This window comes from Ursus maritimus, unplaced genomic scaffold, assembly GCF_017311325.1.
Source record: "Ursus maritimus isolate PB19 unplaced genomic scaffold, ASM1731132v1 scaffold_610, whole genome shotgun sequence".
Taxonomy (NCBI): Eukaryota; Metazoa; Chordata; class Mammalia; order Carnivora; family Ursidae; genus Ursus; species Ursus maritimus.
The window spans coordinates 493-6,497 of NW_024426787.1; the positions used below are offsets into that span (position 1 = coordinate 493).

Genomic DNA, 6,005 nt, shown 5'->3' on the forward strand with positions numbered 1-6,005 from the left:
AATTTATTACAGCACCTCCTTCCTGGGAGGCCCCTGACCTGTGTAATTCCTTTTGGAAATTCCTTCCTGGTCCCACCTTTCGGGAGGCTCTTGTCCTGTGGGACCTCCCCCCGTGAGAGATCCCCAACGTGTGGAATTCCTCACGGAGATTCCTGGAAGGTGGCGGGGCTTCCCTGTGCTCACTGGAACAGGTGCTGACCACATTATCCCGCGATGCTTACCAAGCCCAGATGAGTTGCCAGGTGAGTTGGTCCACTTCTCCTCGGAGTCAGGCCAGGGCAAGACTGCCCAGAGAGTTGGAACTCTGCGGTGAAGGAGGACCCGGAATCCTGTCAGGTGGCATGCTGCCTCATTGTAGGTTTTTTAAAAATTTTTATTTATTTTTTTTACACATAAACAGAGAGAGAGACAGCTAGCAAGAGAGGGAACACAAGCAGAAGTAGTGGGAGAGAAAGAAGCAGGCTCCCAGCAGAGCAGGGAGCCCAATGCGGGTCTCGATTCCAGGAACCTGAGATCACGCCCTGAGCCAAAGGTAGACGTTTAACGACTGAGCCACTCAGGCTCCCCAGGACCTTTTTCAACCACAAGAAACATTGAACTTTTGGTCTTAAAATTCTTGCCTTGTGGGGCACCTGGGTGCCTCAGATGGTTAAGCATCTGCCTTCGGCTCAGGTCCTGATCTCCAGGTCCTGGGATTGAGCCCCATGTCGGGCTCCCAGCTCAGTGGGGAGTCTGCTTCTCCCTCTCCCTCTGCCACTCCCCCATTTGTGCTCTCTCGCTCTCAAATAAATAAATAAATAAAAATCTTTAGGAAATGCATTTTTCCCTTGTTGTGTCCTCCAAACCTAAACCATGCTATCACGATTCTCACCCAATCTTAATCACACCCTCATGCAACACTGAATGATCTGCTGTATACCAGACTTCAAAATCCGAAGAAATATCCCTCCTACTTTCCCACCTCCAAGACTCTGTCCAGGTAGTGCTCTCCCTTTATGGGATAAAGACAGCTTTGCTTGGAAGTTGCCTGGCTTTTTTTTGGGAAGTGCAGAATTTGAGGAGCATAGACACTACTGCTGCATGCCATGTGACCATGGAATGAGCCTTAACCCCAAGACCAGTATCTGTGGGTATTTCTGAAACGATCATGGACTGAATGAACACAGTTGTATAGAGAGAAATGAGCTACCAGTGCAGAGATTTCAATGTGCAGTAGCACAAACAAAAATGTAAAGAAAACAGGTTGTTATTGTATCTATCATACAGAGGTGAGCCAATTCATTCAAGTGTGACACAACATCCAAAGCAAAGGAGGAAATGACAAATCAAAGCACGTATGGAACTCGGATTAAAATGCTTCACGTCTATTTCTGTCTCGGCGCTTTTTTTTTTTTTTTTTGAGACACCTTGTGCACTAAGGGTAAAGTGGGGCTGTCTGTCCTCAAAGTATCTGGATGCATAGGAGAGACTGGGTGTTTTGAAAAACAAACTGTTGAAGCCTCTGTTTTTCTCCTGGGCAGACCCCGAGGTTGCGAGTCTCTGCAGCAGCACAGGCGGGAAAACCTCAACCCACCCTGCACGCGCCCAACTCTGCGCGCATGCTCATTGCTGTGAGAGAACAGTGCGCATGCTCATTGCCCTGAGCAACTGTTGCTGGGCATGCGCATTGCCGCCCGTGTTCTGTGAGCGGAGCTGAGATCGATTGAGGCGGTCGTGTTCTCTCTGCCCTGAGCTTTCTCGCTACCTGAATTCAACTGGTAGGTCCCCGGATCAGTCCTTTCAGGAGATTGAGTGTGAGCCTGAATGGAGGGGGAGTCAGTGGGTGTCGGGCAGGTGGGGACAGTAGATCTGTGGCATCCTCGGTGGATGTTAGGAAGAGCTAGCGCCCTTCTCCTCACAGGCTTTGCGGCCGCCATTTTGCTCATCTTTGTGTTGGGGCCGGGGCAATTGAGGATAGTGGGCCTAGGAGGGGAGATGTCGACGAGGCGAGGCCTGGCCTAGGGGGTGGGGGTTCTGTTCCCTGCTTAGTTGAGGTATCTGGGTAATGGAAGCACCTGCAACTGCTGGCAGAGCACAGAGGCCGGGAATCTCAGTGGGACCCTGGGCAGGGAGCAGACCACGCGGTATGGGAAAGGCCAGGACGTGGGCAATGCTGGGGGCTTATAACTGGGCCCCCGAGATTTGTAGTGCACTTTGCAGAGTATCAAGGTAGGAGGCGGCCCAAGGGTCTGTTGTGCGGCTAGACACCGGAACCTTCGTAGTGCGAAGACAACTACAGTCCGTATGCGAAGGATTGTTTCTTTCTCTGTGTTCCAGTGAAACCTTATTTAAGGCGGAAAAATGAGTAAATGGGAATGTGACCAAAGCAGCAGTGACTCAGGTTTCAATGTCCAGCACTATTTTCTCAAACGCCTTTGTACTGGGCAATCTAGCTGTGAGACTAAGCCTCGTGTTTTAGCTTGTCCGTAAGGTGATTTCACGGCCAGCCTGGCTGATCGAAACGATCTTGCATCCCGTGTATTTGGTGTGACCGCAGCGTGTACGGTTTCCTCATACTAGGTTGGCTTTCTTTTTTTTTTAATGATTAAATAAATTATTTATTCATGTGATATTTTGTGCACCATCATTACAGTCATAATTTTGAATATTATTTTGTAATATGAAAAATTGCTCACAATGTGTTATTAGATAATAATAGCTCCGGCCTTTAGCTTTTTGCCAGAAAAGGATGTCAATAAAATAAATCCCACAAATCTTAATATACCTTAAGTACAAAGATTCTGGGATAAGATAACTTTTTCAAAGTTACTTATGTACTGCGTCATTTTGGAAAATGTTACTTAATCTTAGGAAGACTATTTTTTATTTCATAAAATGGGAATAATAGTCATAGTACTTACTCCACAGAGTAGTTTCAGCTGTGTTAACATACTAATATATGTAAAATGCTTAATTCATTGCCCGGCATATAATAAAAATTCAAAAAATGTCATTACAAGTACACATAAATACCAACACACATATATGTACATAGGCAAACCTACTTTTATACACCTTCTCACATTTTCTGTCTTGGCAATCAATTTTTCCTTATCCTATCGCTTTCTGCTATGGATGTTAAGCTATGAGAAGTGGGAAGGTATTATCTAGAATTGCACTGTACAATACTTAGTCACTACCCATAGGTGAGTAGCCACTGAGTACTTGTGATATGGCTAGCCCAAACTGAGATAGATGTTTTGTAAGTGCAAAATCCACACTGGATTTTGAAGATTGTGGGAAAAAAACATTTTGAAGAGCATGGGAAAAAGAGTGTAAAGCATCTCAGAAACTTTTAATATTTACATGCTGAAAAGATATTTCTGATATATTAAATTGTTAAGTATATTATTAAATAAACTCATTACACTCTTTCGGCAAAGGCAATTACACAAAACCTGTGACAACATCGATGGAATATTCTCCCCAAAATAATTATGTTTCAAGCCATTCTTCTACTTCCCAGTCTTGCACTTTCAGTTGTATATGCCTGACATTTCTGTTTGGATCCTACTGTCATCTTAAACTCACCATGCCCTATACCATATTTTCATTTTCTTCACAAGTGTATCCTATTTCTGACTTTCTTATTTCTGTTCTATTCTTACTGCTCTCACGACCTCACCACCACTTGCCTGAACCACGTCAATAGACTTTTTCATCTGGGAGATTTCTATTACTTGACTCCTTTCAATACATTCTGCTTACCAAATCTAGATTCATCTTGCTGAAACATCACTTAAAAAAAATTATATCCCTCCTTTAAAAAACCTTCAATGATAATCCATTTGCCTGTATGATAAGACCCTTACCATGTGGTTTGGTATCATTCTGGTCTTCTTTCTAATTTCTTGGTCCAGAAATTAGAAACTAGAAAATACTAGTTATTCTTTATCCTTCAAACACAATTTCTGGGGATTGTAGAAATGTGGTCAGGTGCATTGTACACAGGAAAAGGAGTACGTTTTGCAAGTTGGTGGGGTTGAGGGAAGATGAGATTTCATTGGGGGCATGTGGAAGTTGATAGGCCTTAGATAAATTAACATTTCCTTCTTGACTACCTTATAAGAAGAGGCTCTCATTCTAATGAGAATTGGAGTAGGTGGGAGATATAGAAAACGGAAAGAGGGGGTCATTCAACAATTTCTCAGACTATGAGCTTCTCATTGTACTACAAAAATGTGCTGACTGTAGAAAGCTGATGCTTCAGATTTGCAGTTATTTGGGCAATTACCCTGGGTTATTTTTCCAGGAAAGAAGGAGGTTTGGAGGTCTACCTTCAAAGTGCACATCTCTGTAAGTTTATTAAGATGAACAGAACTTCCTACGGCCCCAGATGTATTAATATTTCCCAGGGCTTGAACTTGTAGAATTCTTTATGATTTCCAAATAGCATTCATGATGATTAGTTCATGGAATTGTCTCAAGACCATGAGACAAAACAATGGAAGTTAATATCAAAATATAGGTTTGTGTTCTTGAGAAAGTCAGCTAAATTCTGTATACAGGTTTTCTCCAAAATGGCAATAATGCTGTCTGCCATGTGTCAATCTCATGGTCTTGAGACAATTCCATGAACTAGGTTGGCTTTCAAAGTATTTTCAAGGTAAAAAAAATGAAACCTTTTTGGCCTTGGAAGAGGTATACCTCTCCTTTAGAGTACGTTTTCGAAATACCAATATCTCCTTTCAGGGTGAACTATGAGTGGCCGAGTCAGATCAAGATCCAAGTCCAGTCAAAGAAAGGATGATCGAGGGTCTAACCAGCATGTGGCTGTGAGTACTTCCAGATCCGATGTTTTTGAATGCTGTACATTTATTGCTCTGAAAATTTTGAGGAGCTGCAAACATAGAGATGCAGTGATAAAAGTTTCTCTGCTGGAAGAGGGAAGAAAACATTGAACCAGAAGGAATCCATATTTCTGTTGCCTGTGGAAATACACCCTATGGCTTCTTTGCCATGGTTATTAACGACCAAATGTGCATGCCCATCCCAGCATCTTTTACAGTAGCCTCAAAGTGCTTGTAGCTACCTCTTGTTAAAGTAGCCGCTCTGTGGGAGAGTAACTTTTCAGAACAGGTCCATAGAATCTTGTTGTGGGAGTCTCTTTGTGCTTATTTATTATTTGATAGCAAAATATGTAATGTATATTTATTCTGTTAGCATGTATTAACGAAACACGTTTTTATCTGTGCACATACACACACACCCCTAGAAGCAGCAGCCCAGTGATGAGCACCCGAAACAGAAGGAGGTACCGCCTGCGAGTCAGGACATTATACCTGATCAAGGGAAGGAAGTTGAAGGAGCACCTGTGGCTCAAGGTGAAGGGAAAGGGTTGCAGAATGTCTGCGGGGGCAGGGGGTGTGTGTGCATCATGTGTTATGACGTCCCAGAACAGGAGTAAAGCATCGAACTCTACATCAAAAACCAGGGATGTACTGTATGGTGACTAACATAATATAATAAAAAATATTATTATAAAAAAATAAATGTATTACCTATGATACCATGGAAATAAGAAGAATTGGAACAATAGAAAATAAGTCTCTAAAACATAAGATATTAAAATAAAAACAGTGGAAAGTCTGATAAAAAAAAAAAAAAGAACAGGAAAGAACACATGAGAAGAGAATCTCAGTCATTTCCGGAAAATGGGCTGAAAATGTGAAGAGAGTGTCGTGTGCAGCTTCATGTAGTCCTTTGCTGTAATGAATCTCCCCTGTTTCCTCAAGAATGAATTGGTGTGCTTGAAAATGCAGTCTTTCCTAAATTAGAGGAAAATGTTTCACTAACTACAAAACTATACATCGTTTCACTGGTTTAATTTGTTCTTCTTAGAACATTTCTGTGTGGCCTTTTCACTCATTTCATCCAAAGCTTAAGCAGTTTTCAGCAGCATAGGCAGAGTGCCAGGTCAGCATATCCGATGACATGTGGAATAAAGCCGGGTTGCATTGGGATGG

General features: G+C 42.5%; 1 long non-coding RNA gene across 1 annotated transcript; it reads left to right on the forward strand.

Annotated features, from left to right (window-relative positions):
- Positions 1-1,378: 1,378 nt before the first annotated feature.
- Positions 1,379-5,716, forward strand: LOC103680452. Its single transcript, XR_573114.2, has 3 exons — positions 1,379-1,757; positions 4,732-4,814; positions 5,255-5,716. It is a non-coding gene; the product is annotated as an uncharacterized LOC103680452 (long non-coding RNA).
- Positions 5,717-6,005: the final 289 nt, after the last annotated feature.